The following is a 16,838-nucleotide window of genomic DNA, read 5'->3' on the forward strand; positions in this document are numbered from 1 at the left end:
CTGTTTAAAAAAAACAAAAACACACACACACCAAAAAACCCACAGAGGCAATAAGCTCTGAAAAAACAAACCATAATAGTCAAACTGTAGAAAAGCTTGCAGTATGTAGTGAAGGTGGTAACTTCAAAGATCATTTGGAGCCCTAACTGTCTTAGGAAGACAGAAAAATTAATGAGCTAAATGTTTAACATAAGAGAGTACAAACAACCACAGAATAAACCCAGAGTGAAGGTTTCAATGACACCTACTTGTTTTCAACATGGCACTTATGTAAGTGATCTGGGAGTATATTAGCACATGTATAGAGACTTTAAAAATTTTTTTCATTAGTTTGTAGGTTCTGGTGTTGACAAGGTTCAACTGTGACCAGGATACTGTGTAGCTAAGATGTATTGGAAGAATATGCCACTGACATGAGGAGGGCAGGGAGAATCTAGGGTATAGGATGGGTCATCCACATAGAGGTTGATGAAAAGAATTTTGGTCTTATTATACATGAACCTGAACATCATAATGCTCACTACTTTTCAGATGGGAAAGAACATTAGTAATTTCATAGACAGTTGGACTCAAAGAGGTTTAAATAAGCCATCTGCTAGTCTATCCCCCACTTTGGGGTAATATCAGATTTAACCACTATGTCAAGCATAATTGAATATAATACCTACTATAGCAAAAATTCAAGCCTCTCTTAAAATCACTATTTACGTCGCCTATTCATCCTATGATTTCAAAATGTGAGGCTCTCATTAAACCTTAAAAATTTCTCTTTTGCCCCTTTATGGCTGTTTCTCAATTACATGGACTTGAAATTCTAAGATATCACTGTTCTTTAATGGGATAGTATCTTCACTCAGTAATTTATTTATCCAAACACCATTCACAAACTTATATTGAGTTGACAAAGGTTAGAAAAACATTATTTTGGGAAAGCACTTCCGTGGAAAATAATCCCTTTTTTTTATTGCTGTATTGAATTTTAATCCTCTTGAAGGTCCTCATAAATAAATGTGTTCTTCATGTTACAAATAATAAATATATTTCTAACATGTTAACACTATGGTTTCTACTTCTCTGAATAATGTACTATTTACTCATATAATCCCATAGTGTATAAGAGTGCAGATTCTAGAGCCAGACTGATTAAATTTGAATCCTGGTCTACCACTTACTATCTGGGTGATCCACCGTGTTTCCGTTTCCTCATTTGTAAAATTAGGATAATATTACTACCAAAATTATAAGGTGGTTGTGTATTTAGTGAGATAATTAGTGCCTGGTATATCATAATTACAATTTAAATGTTACTATTATTTTGTAGGAAGTCTCTATCTATATTGTATTAAGGGTTCCATAAATAAATCTTATCTATTCTTACATGTTTACATGTCTTTAAGTCAAGTATTATTTTTAGGCTGTGATTGCCCAATTCACCAGGAATTTATCCAATCGCTCGTTCAAGATGGTGGGAGATAAGACTATCTTTACAAAATAATGACTGGTTCTAAAAGCCCGTTTAATTTTTTTGTTACAACTCCATAAAACATATTATTCATGATTTTCCTGTTAAATTTGGCATAAGGTTACACAATACATACCTAATTAAAAGCACAGGACTCCACTGAACAAAAGGAACAGAAAATATTCACATTCAATGCTTGTCTTACCCTGATATTCTGTATTTTCAGATAATGATGTTTTCTGCTTTATATACATAGGCTTTAATGTGTCACAATAGAATCCATGTTAAAATTTCTTTCTTCTAAAAGCTTCCACAATTCCAAAGTTATTAATTTTTCAACAGTTTCTAGTAGCTCACTTGAATCACTTTCTAAAATTTGAAAATTAGTTTTTCTCTTTTTTCTTTTAACCAACCAAGGAGGACATTCTCTCCTACTGAACCCTCAGTTCAGCTCTAGCACAGCAATTGTTGTAATTTCCTCATCTACAAAGGCTCCAATTAGCCTGTAAAAGAAAAATTTTAACAGATCTCTTCATCATCTATTCTTTCAGAGTGAACAGCCTGGTTTTGGCATCCTGCCAGTGAGCCCTAATATTGTTTATAATGCCAAATTGGAACACCAAAGAAAACAGCACAAAGTTGTTATTCACCCCAGTCAACAGGCCATAGCTAAGGCATTAGTTTATGTGTAGAAATTCCATGCTTTATAAATGCCTGCTATTAAATTTATTCAAAGGAGGCACCATCTTAAAATACTGAATTAGCAGTATGATCAACACGGAAACAGAGATAGATTAAGGGAAACATAGTTCTAAATGGTTAGACATGAGAAATTTAAATTCTTTCACCACCCTATGGCCTAGCTTCATCTCTCTCCACTTCCAGTATAAAATTCTCTATTATTTTTGCTCACCTAGAAAGATTTTTAGTGTCAACACTCCATAATTAAAGTCTTTGAACTTTAAACAAATTAAATAATAATAATTTCACCACCAGGGGGCAAAGACCGTTTTTACAAGCAAAGGTTATTTTTAACATCCTAAAGGAATGACCTGGTGTGAACATAGTTTTTTTGTTGCTGTTGTTAGAATTTCAATAGCTTCACATTAAGAGATACAGATTCTAACCTAAACCTTTAAATTTAAAGAAGAATCATGTTTATAAAAGAGACAATTGTACGTTACCGTTAACCAGATGCCCTTTCATTTTACTACCGCTTTTAGCCTCCCTTTTCCCTTTCATTCCATATGTTTGCACAAGAGGAAGAAAAGTAGAATTTGAACTTTTGAAACACTAATTTACCCTTTGTCTACTCTGGCCTTTACGTGGCTTTTAGCAAATGCTGTCTTTTAACCAATGGTTTTCTAATCATGTATTTCAGTTCTGCTTTTTTTGCTAACTAATGTGATTAATTCATATACTCAGATCTTTACCTCTTCTAAAATCAGGTTCAGAGACTTTCGTTTTCATTAATGCTTTGCCATTTGTTGATTTTATAACTGTGACATGATATTAATAACTAATGAGTACATCAATACACAAATTATTTAAGACCTTCATATCATTGAACTTATTGGAGAAGTATCAGAGTTGTGAATAACTAACAGACAATAAACAAAACTATTGGTATAGTAAATTATTGGTAAGAGGTGAAAAATTTGGCCTAACGTGTAAGTACTGTATTGTGAAGTTGCACAGTATTTCATTATTTCTGACTTGTAACTTGGTAAAACTTCTGGCAACAAAAACAAAACTTGAGAGTTTTTAATCAAGGTATTTGTGGTATAGGAAAACAACTGCATTTTATTCCTCTTGGCCTATTTTCTTTATCTCTTCCTGCTCCTAAGTACCTGCTGAGACCACATTTCCCTGAATCAATTATAATGATGCCACTGTTTCAAATTAGGCTTGAGGTAGAATGAACACGCTACCGTGCTCTGGCAAGATCTGCTACTCATCCTTCTCTCTACTGCTCACCCCAAGCTTGGTCATTGTCTCCAATGTCAGTCCCTAGCACCACAGCTATCTCCAGGGGGTGCTAAATTAGGCCAGATACCACCATGTGTTCACCTAAAGAACATTTCTGTCCAGATGAAATCATATTAACATAAATATTGATAACAAACTTAAGGAGAAAAAAGAAGTTGCAAAAGGTCAGCATTAAAGTTTTATTGAAGAGGCACACTAAAGAATATTCTATGACCCACCACCCCCTTTTGTATTGGTGATAAAGGGAAATTTAGAGATAAAGTGTTTTTTTTCTTCAGTTGTCAATTTGTTTTATTTATTTATTTATTTATTTTTTATTAGTTTCAGGTGCACAAGACAAAGTAATACTTAGACGTTTTTCTTTTATATCCCTCACACTGTGTGAACCCCCCACCCCCATCCACTATCCCTCTGACATCGCACAGAGCCATTACATTTCCACTGTCTCTACTCCTAATGCTGTACTCCGCTGCTTGTAAGTACATACATATATATATATATATATATATATATATATATATATATACATACACACATACAAACTTGTAGTTGACATTCATTATTGTTCAGCTTCAGCTTCAGGTGTACAATGCAGTGATCAGGCATCTACATCATCCCTGAGGTGGTCTCCCTAATGAGACAAGTGTCCATCGGATACCCTACAAAATCTTTACAACATTATTGATTACAGTCCCCAAATTAATTTTCAAAACCCTGTGGCCATCTTGTGGTTACTGACTGTTTTCTAATCCCCTCACCTTCCCCCTTATCCCCACCGTCCCTCCCATCCAGCAACCCTCAGTTTTTCCTCTATGTCTCCAAAACTGTTTCTGATTAGTTCATTCACTTATTCTTTTCTTTAGATTCCACATATAAGTGAGATCGATTTGTTTTTTAAAAAAACAATTTGTTTTAGTGTGACTTAATAGAATCGGCTCCTTCTTTCTCACTGAGTTTGTCCTCCATCTGTTGCCCAGCCACTAACTGTTCAAAGGCGAGGTTTTCCACTCTGATACTATATCCTGTTTCAAACACATTGGTGCATTTCTTCAAGTGTTCTCCACCTCATCTATAAACTAACCTCAGCCGAGGGCCCAGCCTACATTAGCTTCAACCAGCCTCCCACAGGTGTGCTCTGATAGCACCTTGCCTTGGGCCAATTTTTTTGATCTCTTGTAATGTATAATGTTCCAAAAAATTTAAAAACACATAGACTTTCTTAAAGGTAAAGACAATATTTTAACAATGACTGAGAAAGAAGCTCATACTATAGAGAAAGCATGGAAATAGCTCCATCATTATATGAATATAATTTTTTTCTTTTGCCAAAAATAATATGTGTCACTAATAAAAACTCTCCTATCTGGACTCTTAAAAACTGGTTTTACATCTTCCAAATGAATATTTTCAATGAATTTAAAATCCATTTGTTAAAAATATAAAACCCTTCCCTTTTCAGTTCGTTTTCAAGAATAATTATTTGACATGAGAGAAGATGGAAAATTACTAAGCTAAATTTTAGCAAAAACTTTCGGGCAATTGCTGAATGGAACCGAAAAAAACGAGTCTATGACTGAAGGATAGAGTCAACCATAAACCTCTTCCTTTGGACTATATGTTTGTTTGTGAGGAAACGTTCTCACCTGTGACATCATTAAAACTAAGCAACCGTGTAAATTGAAATTAGAATCAAACCTTCACGTTACCATAAAATGTTAAACCAGATTTCTAAAATAACACATTATCTTTTTAAATTTTTTTTTAAGATTTTTTTTTTTATTGGGGAAGGAGTACAGGACTTTATTGGGGAACAGTGTGTACTTCCAGGATTTTTTTCCAAGTCAAGTTGTTGTCCTTTCAATCTTAGTTGTGGAGGGTGCCGTTCAGCTTCAAGTTGTTGTCCTTTCAGTCTTAGTTGTGGATGGCGCAGCTCAGCTCCAGGTCCAGTTGCCGTTGCTAGTTGCAGGGGGCACAGCCCACCATTCCTTGTGGGAGTTGAACCGACAACCTTGTGGTCAAGAGGATGCGCTCCAACCAACTGAGCCATCTGGGAGGGAGACAGCTCAGCTCAAGGTGCCGTGTTCAATTTTAGTTGCTGGGGAGGGGGGAGCACACCATCCCTTGCGGGATTCAAGGAATTGAACTGGCAACCTTGTGGTTGAGAGCCCCTGGCTCATGTGGGAATCGAACCGGCAGCCTTCAGAGTTAGGAGCATGGAGCTCTAACCACCTGAGCCACCGGGCCGGCCCTAACACATTATTTTTAACCACATATTTCTCTCAATAAAAATATATAGTGATAATATTCTTTATTTTGGGGGAAATCTTAGTTTAATAGATATTTCATGATATAATAATTAGGTCGGTTTGAAGTTTAATTTATTAAAATATTTTATCTGTTCCTTAGTTTTCCTTCAAAAGATTTACTTTTTCTCATTGTTAATACATTACCTTTACTTTGAAAACTATATTAAGTGTGTTTATTTAATTATTGATTGAAAAGTCCCATGGCTTCCCATCACGGAATAAATTCCTGTTCTTTGAAGTCCTCCATAATCTGACCTCTGCCTAACTGCAGCCTCACCTCATACCATCCTCCCTCTCACCAGACTGGTCTTCCCTCAGAACACACCAATCTCATTGCATCTTAGAGCCTCTGCATTCCCTTTACTCCAAAGCTCTTCTTCCAGGACTTTACATGGCTGGCATCTTCCCTCCATTGGGCTTGCACGGGAATTCTGCCACCTTTGATAGGCTTGTCTTAATCCCCTAACCTAAAAGGCACTCAGTTGCTTTCTTTCACATCATCACCCTATTGAATTCTCTCCCTAGAACTTACCACTCTCAGTTATTTTCCTTGTTTACTCATTATTTGTTTACCATGTGACTCCACTCACTAGAATGCAAGCTCCACGAGAGCAGGACTTTGTCTCTCTTCTTCATTCCTCCATATAGTACCTAGCCCGTATTAGGCTTTCAACAAATATTGTTGAATTTAAAAAGAAACACCCCTTTCCCTCTCTGAGGGTAATAACCTCTGTGTTATGGATCAGATTCCTAAGACAAACCAATCAAGTAAAGTGGCGAATTGTCCATGTTCAAGCCATAGGAGAGTGTCCAGCTCTCAGGGTCAGCTGCTACTTGCATGACAAGTCCCGTGTTTCACCTCATAGAATCAAGTGGTTCACAGCGGAGGAAGTGATGAATTGACCTATCTGCTACTATATTTCCCTGAAAATAAGACCAAGTCTTATATTAATTTTTGCTCCAAAAGATGCATTAGGGCTTATTTTCAGGGGATGTCTTATTTTTTCATGTACAACAATCTACACTTATTCATGTACAACAATCTACATTTATTCATTTATTCATGTACAAAAATCCACATTTATTCAAATACAGTCATGTCATCTTCTTCTGGAACATCGTCATAACTCTCCAAACCCCAAATTCTGGCTTGAATTTCTTGTGACTCCATTTCCTGTAGAACCATTGGCCCCAATCTCTCATGTCCAGCAATAGAGCTCTCCTTAAATGAGCACTTCTTGTCCGTGTATCCTGCTCATAGTGCACTGGCAATACAGCTGTCAGTGATTTCACCCCAGGAATTCTTCACCCAAGTCACAATCTCTTGCAGGCTATGCTTCACCAAGTTTCCATGCAGATTTCTCTCCATTCTATTTTCAACATAGTCATTGATTTCCATGCACAAATGATCCTTGAATGGCTTGTTTATTGCAATATCAAGAATCTGGAGATAGGCAGTCATTCCTGCGGGAATCATTATTTGATCTATTCTTCTCTCTGCAAGGAAGTTGTTCATGTTTTTAGCGCTGTGAGTGCTGGCTGAATCCCAGACTAGCAGACCTCTTTGGCCACCGCGCGAAAGAAGTGGCAGCATTAAATCGACCTCTTCCTTATAACTGCTTGTGTGCACCAAACTTTTTCGGTTACAAGAACACAAATGCCTGAAACATGTTCAACCTTATCTTTCTTGCCCTTAGTGATGATTAGAAGTGGGACTTTCTTACCATCCAGACAAATTGCCAAAATACAGGTAACACGTGCACTTTCGTAAACAGTGGAGGGAATGTAGATTGACGAGGCACCCCTCTGATTGATTGTCATTTGAGATCCTTGGCCCATAGACACTGTAGTTTCATCCATAGCAATCACGTTGGAAAGTTGGTATTTAGAAAAGTCGATGCCATCAACAAAGGACTTGAATGCAAGTGCACGTTTAATAACTTCAGTATCTTTGATCTGTCGATCTTAGAGATAGTTCGTATCGCTGAAGGAAGCCATCCAGCCAGTGTTGGGATGCTTTGAATTCTTCTGGGGATATTTCTAACTGTGGTGCCATTGCAAGGGCAAATGCTTGAGTATCAGCCCTGCACACAACCAAAGCCTTTGCTCTCTTGTCAGCAATCCATTCACAGATGATGTCTTCCAGCTCAGGAAATAATGGTCGCCGACCATATCCACACTTGCGCTTATTAGCATTTCCCTCATCCACCTGTTGACTGAGATTATCGTACTGTTCTCACCATTTTTGGACCACTCGGAGATCCAACTTCTTCTCTTTGCAGAAAGCCATAAGATTCTTGCACCAGGAGTCCTCCACAATTCCTTTCTTGTACTCGATGGAATATCTCTTTCTTTTTGCACTCATCTTGTCTGGGGGTCAAAATATTATTCCCTTTAAATCTAACATTAAATCAAGTGTTAACTGAAGACTTACGAGACATGAGTGGCAACAAAAATGATGACAGTTAAGAATGATGGTCCACACAAAGGCGACAAAAAATTGCAGGCACCAAAATTCAGAAAACGTTTCTTTATTTCACACAAATGCATTAAGTACATCTGTTACAACACAAGACGTATTGAATTATGAAGATTCATATTAGATAACCACACCTGTTTGTTATCAAGTGCACACATTATTTGTGCATTGTGTCTGTACTCCGATTGGTCATTTGGCAGTAAGTCTCGAGTTAATCTGTTTACCTAAGTGTTTACCTCTCATCCAAAGGCGCCCGCTTGGGTATTTACAAATACTTAATTATAATTTATATTATCATTTATTTTAAGTATTAATGCCAATATTATTTGTTTATATTTAATTATATATTAATATTTTATAATTCAATACATCCGTTGTGAGTTGCAACGGACGTACTAAATGCATCCGTCTGGCTGATGATCTTAACTGGGGCATATTTTTGGGGTAGGACTTATATTAAGTGCATCCTGAAAAGTCATGTTAGGGCTTATTTTACAGTTAGGTCTTATTTTGGGGGAAATATGGTATATTAATACAAATCATTGGTTGCACTATTTGGCTGTGTAACAAGTCTGAGGTGGCTCCACCGGGGAAACTGTAGCTACTCTTACTCTTTTGATTAATACATGTTAAACTATTCATGACTTTTATAAACAAATCAGATTCTAATATGGTGCCAAAATTAAGTTCCAAGAGTTTTTCAGTCATGTAAAAATTCTCATTGACAAATAAATACAGCAGAGAAGTACAATTTATATTTATGTTCTCCTTAGTTGCAATAGGACATGCCACAGATAATTCTAACTTTTCTCAAGCTTTGTCCTGTAAGCCATGTTTTCAACATATAGAGCAATAGCATTTCCAAGAAGACTTAGACATACTAATACGATAATTGTATGCACTTACTATAAAAGATTTTGAAGCCCAACCAATTATTTCATTTAGTACAGGACTGCATTTCACAGAAACATCACTATTTTCATTTATAGTCAATAGAAAAGTCTGCTGATATTTCAGTTAATGTTATCCTTCGTTAGATTTTTCATCACATATCTTTTGCATATAAGGTCATAGTTGTAGTGAAGGCTTGTTTCAGAATGATCTCTCAAACTGTAATCTTTTGACACAGAAACAGTTCGTTTTAAGCACATGGGAATATTCTTATTTCCACAGAGAATAATGCTTGTTTACAATTATTTTTGGAAATTGTAAGCTTTCATGCTAGGGTTGTCAGATTTAGCAAATAAAAATGCAAAACATCTAATTAAATTTGAATATCAGATAAACAACAGATATTGCATGGGCATACTCATACTAAAAAAGTATTTGTTGTTTATCTGATATTCAAATTTAACTGGATATGTTTATTGTCTGACAACCCTGACCTATCTTTGTTTTTTCTACTTTTGACAGAGACATAGGTGGAAATACACTCAGAAGGTCTTCTAGGAATTAGTGAAGTTTTCACTACTTTCTTGTTAACTATTTTAAAATGTCAGCTGTTTTAAAATCAAAGTGGGGAAAAGAACTGATAAAAAAATCCAAACTAAATGAAACATCAGTTTTCTAGACATTTAAAATCAGGCAGTGAAAGAAAATTCATTATGACAAACAATTAAAAAGTAAATATTGACTAGGCATTTAACATGTATAAGGCATTGTATTACAACAAGAGCCATAAGCACAAGAAAAGGAAAGAAGAAAAAAGACAAGATCTCAGCCCTTGGAGAATTTATAATTAATTTAATAAGGAAGATAACATGGATATACATAAAAAGAAAACAAACAATACAACACAGTAGATGGTTAAGTGCCAAAAGAGTAATAGAGATTAAAAAGAGTCAGGAGATCACTTCAATCTGTGTCTTTGGAGACAGACAGGAGGAGAAAGGGGGTGTTTCACCAAGTGCTTTATATTCATTGTCCTGTTTAAGCCTCCAGCTACGGTCTGAATAGTGCCCAGCACCCCCACCCCAATTCACATGTTGGAATAATAATGCCCAATGTGCTAGAAGATGGGACCTTTGGGAGGTGATTAAGTCACGAGGATGGAGTCCTCAGAATGGGTTATTGCTCCTATAACAGAGATCTCTAGCCACTTCCACCACGTGAAGACACAGCAAGAAGTGGCCAACTATGACATAGAAAGAGGGTACAAACCAGAACGTGATCATGCTGGTGCCTTGACTTGGGCTTTCCAGCCTCCAGAACTGTGAGGAATAAATTTCTGTTGTTTATAAGCCATTCAGTCTGCAGCATTTTGTTACAGCAGCCCACACGAGTTAAGACACCTCCCAAAGATCCCATGAGGTAGATATTATCACCACCAATTTCCAGCTGAGAAAAAGGAGACAGAGAGGGTCTACATTACATGCCTGCAATCACACAGCTAGTAAGCAGCCTATCTGCTTCCACTTCAGGTCCTCTTGACTCCAGAGCCTAAGCTTTGCACTGTAGGTATGCTGCCCCTGAGAACAAGGCTGGGGCCTCTATCGTTAGAGGCTCCCAGAGGTTGAGTGGAAGAGCAAGATAAAAGGACTATTTTAGAAAACAAATTCTTCACGCATTGCCCTAGACATTCATTGTGGGTACAAATTTTCATTCAATCACATGGGAAGTGTCAAAGAGCAGAGAGAGACATTGTGAAATCAAAACAAACTGAAATGAGTTGGTGGTTATTGCATGTAGAGAAATGAGAGAGTAAGAGAGAAAAAGAAGAATCAAAGATAAGTGCAAACCCAGGATTCCACAACGCCCCCCCAAAAAAATACCCCAGCCAAATAAAATTGTTACAACTGAATTCAGCAAAGTTACAAGATATAAAATCATCACACAAAGATCAATTGTGTTTGCAACGCAATGTCAGATGATGTATTATAGAATTCTTTACCTGAAACTTATGTTATTAACCAATGTTACCACGATAAATTTAATTAAATAAAAAACGTTTTAAAAATCAGTTGTATTTCTATACACTACCAATGAACAATCTGAAAAGGAAATTTAGAAAACAGTTCCATTTTCAACAGTATCAAAAAGAACAGAAAATTTAGGAATAAACTTAACCAAGCAGGTAAAAGACTTGTACACCGAAAACTATAAAACATTGCTGAAAGAAATTAAAGGAGACACCAATAAATTGTAAGGCATTCTGTCTTCATGGATTGAGAGAATTAGCATTGTGAAGATGTTAGTACTACCCAAAGTGATCTACAGTACAATGCAATCCCTGTTAAAAGCCCATTTTTTTGTAGAAATAGAAAAATCAATTCTAAAATTAATATGGAACCACAAGGGACTCCAAATAGCGAAAACAATCTTGAAAAAGAACAAAGTTGGAAGTCTCATATTCACTGATTTCAGAAATTACTACAAAGTTACAATAATTAAAACAATGTGGTACTAGCATAAAGACAGTCATATAGACCAATAGAATAAAATAGACTAGAAATGAACCTTCATATGATCAAACAGTGCCCAAATCATTCAGTGGGGAAAGAACAGTCTTTTCAACAAATAGTGCTGTGAAAACTGAATATCCACGTGCAAAAGAATGAAGTTGGACCTTACTTTACATCATATAAAACATTAATTCAAAATGGATTAAAGACCTAACGTAGAAGAAGAAAACATAGGGGGAAAGCCTCATGACATTGGATTTGGCAATGATTTCTTGAATATGGCACCAAAAGTACAGGCAAAAAAAGGAAAACATAGAGAAATTAGACTTCATCAAAACTTTAAAAACTTTTGTGCATCAAAGGATACTATCAACAGAGTGGAAAGGCAATTCCCATGTTGGGAGAAAATATTTGCAAATCACAGATCTGATAAGGGATTAGTATCCAGAATGCAAAGCACTCCTACAGCTCAACAACAACAATAAAAACAAACAAACAAAAAACCCTCCAAAAATGAGCAAAAGATTTGAATAAACATTTCTCCAAAGAAGATAGACAGATGGCAAACAAGCACATAAAATGTGCTTAACATCACTAATAACCAGGGAAATGCAAATCAAAACCACAATGAGATACCCCTTCACACTTGTTGGGATGATATTATCAAAAACAAAACCAGAAAATAACAAGTATTTGTGAGGATGTGAAAAAACATTGGATCCCTTGCGCATTGTTGGTGGGACTGTGATAACCAGTACTGTGCATCTTCAAAAAACTAAAGAAAGAATTAGCATATGATCCAGCAATTCTACTTCTGGGTAATACCCAAAAGAACTGAAAGCAGGGACTCGAACAAATATTTGAACACCACTGTTCACTGCAGCATTATTTACAATAGCCAAAATGTGGAAAAAACTCAAATGTTTATCAACAGATGAGTTGATAAACAAAATATGTGTAAACCTTAAAAAAGAATGAAACTCTGATACTACAATATAAGTAAATCTTATCCATTATGCTTATCCACTGGAATATGGATTATGGTTACCCATTATGAAGACATTATGCTAAGTGAAATAAGTCAGTTACAAAAGTACAACTAATGTATGATTCTGCTTATACCATGTTTCCCCCAAAATAAGACCTAGCCAGACCATCAGCTCTAATGAGTCTTTTGGAGCAAAAATTAATGTAATACCCAGTCTTATTTTACTATAATGTAAGACTAGGTCTTATATTAATTTTTGCTCCAAAAGATGCATTAGAACTGATGGTTCGGCTAGGTCTTACTTTCGGGGAAACATGGGATGAGATACCTACAGTAGTGAAATTCACAGAGACAGAAAGTACAATGGTGGTTGCCAGGGGATGGGAGAGGAGGCACAGAGAGTTATTGTTTCATGTGTATAGTTGGGGAAGATGAAAAAGTTCTGAAGATGGGTGGCTGCGATGGTAGCACAACAGTGTGAATGTACTTATGCCACTGGATGTGCATTTAAAAGTGGCTAAAATGGTCAGTTTTATGTTATGTATATTTTACCACAATAAAACTACTGTATTTAAAAGAATATATAATCTATAAAACCACACGACTGTGCACAAATAAACGACAGCATACAGTAGCCTCTCGGACTGTGGAATGTCCACTCTTCTCTCAGCATACCTTGTGTAGCATGCTTGTATATGACATTTAATTCTCTGATACACCAACAGAATGAGGGCACCAGTACATAAATGTGTATTACATATAAGTAAAGCATAATTTCTTCCTTATTTTTTTAGAGAAAATAATAAATGAAAATAGAAGTTGTAATATTGTCTTCTCAGACTGTACGTTTTAAAAGAGACTATTCGGTTAAGGAAGAAAAGGAAAGAGAAACCAACAAAGTCTGAGAAGATACAGATGCTCCTTGACTTCTGAGTGGTTATGTCCAGATAAACCCATTGTAAGTTTGAAAATACTAAGTCGATAATGCATAGCTTAAACTCTCCCACCTTAAACAGGTTCAAAACACTTATATTAAAGTACCATTGGGCAAAACCATCTCTGTGTCGCTGCCCAGCATCATGAGAGTTATCATACTGCATATCGCTAGCCTGGAAAACAATCTAAATTCAAAATTCAAAGTATGGTTTCTACTCAACGCGTAGAAAACTTATCACTTTCACACCGTGAATAGTTGAAAAACTGTAAGTCGAACCATTGTAAGTGAAGGATCATCGATACAGTGAGAGAGGTACGAGGAACTGGAAAGAGTGTGTGCCCTGGAAGTGATGGAAAGGAGGAAAGCTGGAGAGGTTAGCTGTGTCCAGTGCTGTGTGAGGCAGAAAGACAAGAGCGCAGAGGCCATCCTGGAGCCGGCAACACGAGGGCCACAAGAGACCGTGACAGCAGCAGTCTGGATGGAGGGGTGTGGATGGAAACTGGATGGAGTGGATAGAAGAGAGGGTGTGAAACAAAGAAGTGGAAAGAGTAATATAGTCACCACTTTCAAAATGTTTTGCTTTGAAGGGGAGCAGAGAAATGAGAGGAGAATTTGAAAGGTATTGCGGGGTTTTGTTTTTTTTCAAAGGTCAGATGACAACATGTTTGGGTGCTGACAGGAAACGTCTAAAAGAGTTGGGGGAACTGTAGGAGCACAGTCCTTGAGAACATAAAAGAGGATGGGATCCAAAGCCCCGGTGGAGTTGTTGGTGTGAGGTAAGATAGTAACTTTGGTGAAGGAAGGATGAGAAAGTGAGGTGAATGGAGATCATAGATTTACAGTGAAATCTTTCAGCAAGACAGAGCGTTTTTCTTCAGCACCACTGGCAGCTCAGGGACAGGCACCGAGCAGGCCAATGGTCGGCTTCAACCAGACTGGGGCTTTGCCCAGAGCACAACAGAGGGACAGAGAGGACGAGGAAGTTAATGGGGGCTGCCCAGTGTGTGTTGGTGATTGGTGGTGAGAACGAATGTTAAGGTTTGGTCATTGCTCACGACAAGGTCATCATCATGATTGTGGCTAAGCGGGTTGAGGAAGTGATCCCTGGAGGTGAGTGATCAAGGAACTTGGAAACTAAGGCACAAATATGTGGCAGTAGGGGGGCGTCGCTGCAGAGCAGAGCTGAGGGAAGTCTAATCTGATCCTCTTCAGTCCCACCTTGGTCAGGAGGTATGATTTTTCCCTTCATGCCTCTGTCCCCACACAACATGTCCCCACCTTCTGGTCAAGGGCACAATACATGCCCAGGAAACAGCCAAATGTGCCCAGTGTGTGAGAGACTCCTTCTCATTTGAGGATAGTTTAGTGCCGAGTTCTGTCCACTCCACTTCCTGGTTCTCTCAAGTAAGGGTCTTTCTTGCCCGTCCCACTTCCAGAATTCTGCTTTCAGACAGACGCTGGAAGAGGCAAAGCATAGATTCTCTTCTAGAGCCACTAGGAGTACGGCCCTGCTGACATTTTGGTTTGGGCCTAATGATACTGATTTTGGAATTCTGACCTCCAGAACAGTGAGACAATAAATCTCTTGTTTTGAACCATTTAAAAAAAAAAAAAAAAAGACTCATTCTGTTATCATAAATTTTCTTTGTCAAATTGGCCAAAACATGTAGAAAAAGTGTATTCTAATATTTAAAAGCACAGCAAACACTGTAAACAAGTTTAAGTCTCTGTTGTTACTCATTTACAATACATTGAATTTGTCTCATGAAAACATAACTGCTTCTTCCAGGCTTTCCTCTTCTCTGTGAACCACCCCTTTACTGGCTCTTTCCTGTTACTGCAGGCATGCCCACCTCTGAATCTTTCTGTCATATTCCCAGCAGAGGCTTCTCTGAGTCTTTGTTTCTTCTTCATTGTGTGCTGGGGGGAAAGAAAAACAGCTTTTAGGATTCTCGAGAGGCCAACAGAGGAGAGAAATACACAGAAAGCATGCAGGAAATCAGAGATATACCCTTTCTCAGATGGATTACCCATGAGACTTTGATGTTATCAAAAAATGAAGACAGGTGCAATGAGTACAGGTGGAAGAGAAGAGAGTGAACCAGGTGTCAAAGTCATCAGTGACTGGGATGGAGTGATCAGGACAGGTGTCGGCCACAGAAAGATAGCAGGTGAAAAGTTTGATAACATGTGCTTTGGAAGGGAGTGAGAGAAATTAGGCCTGGAGATGGCATTTGGAGAGCAAGGAAGACCCTTCTTTCCTTCAGGTCTCAGGTATACGGGGCTTAAGAGGGAAAACCAGTCTCCATTCTGCAAGTGAAATGCAGGCCCCAGGGGCAGGAAGCTCTCTTCCTTCTTTTCCTCTTTCCTTCCTTCCTTCAATTTATTGGGGTGACATTGGTTAGTAAAATTATATAGGTTCCAAGTGTGCATTTCTATACTACATCATCTATATATTGCATTGTTCACCATGCAGAGTCAGTTTTCCTTCCATCACCATATATTTGACCTCCTTTTCCCTCTTCTATCACCCCTCCCCACTTACTCTCTGGTAACCACTAAACTGTTGTCTGTGTGTATGAGATTTTGTTTGTTTGTTTGTTTTGTTCCTTTGTTGCTTTCAGTTTTATATCCCACATAAGTGAAGTCATATGTTGCTTGATTTTTCTGTCTGACTTATTTTGCTTTGCATGATAATCTCAAGATCCATCCATGTTGTCACAAATGGCAGTATTTCATCTTTTCTTATGGCTGAGTAGTATTCCATTGTGTATATATACCACATCTTCTTTATCCAATCATTTATTGAAGGACGCTGGTTATTTCCATATCTTGGCCACCGTTAATAATGTTGCAATGAGCATAAGGGGACATATATCTTCGCGGATAAATGTTTTCAGATTTTTGGGAGTGTAGATACCCAGGAGGGTAGTATTGCTGGGTAGTATGATAATTCTATTTTTAACTTTTTGAGGAACTCCATACTGTTTTCCATAGTGGCTGTACCAATTTACATTCCCACCAGCAGTGTATGAGGGTTCCTTTCTCTCCATAGCCTCTCCAACACTTGTTATAATTTATCTTGTTGATAATAGCCATTGTAACACGTGTGAGGTGATAGCTCATTGTGGTTTTGATTTGCATTTTCCTGATATCTAGTGAAGTTGAGCATTTTTTCTTATATCTGTTGGCCATTTGTATGTCTTCTTGGGAGAAATTTCTGTTCAGATCCTCTGCCCATTTTTTAAACTGGATTTTTTGTTTTTTTGTTGTTGT

At 37.3% G+C, this 16,838-nt stretch overlaps 1 long non-coding RNA gene across 1 annotated transcript in view; it reads right to left on the reverse strand.

The window, feature by feature from the left end:
* The window catches only part of LOC141568443 (uncharacterized), a 177,759-nt gene that overhangs the window by 3,610 nt on the left and 157,311 nt on the right, over window positions 1-16,838 (reverse strand). Inside the window, exon 3 of the long non-coding RNA XR_012491567.1 lies at window positions 15,416-15,482. This is a non-coding gene — a long non-coding RNA (uncharacterized LOC141568443). The remainder of the gene's footprint in view (window positions 1-15,415; window positions 15,483-16,838) is intronic.

This window comes from Rhinolophus sinicus, linkage group LG02, assembly GCF_036562045.2.
Source record: "Rhinolophus sinicus isolate RSC01 linkage group LG02, ASM3656204v1, whole genome shotgun sequence".
Lineage (NCBI taxonomy): Eukaryota > Metazoa > Chordata > Mammalia > Chiroptera > Rhinolophidae > Rhinolophus > Rhinolophus sinicus.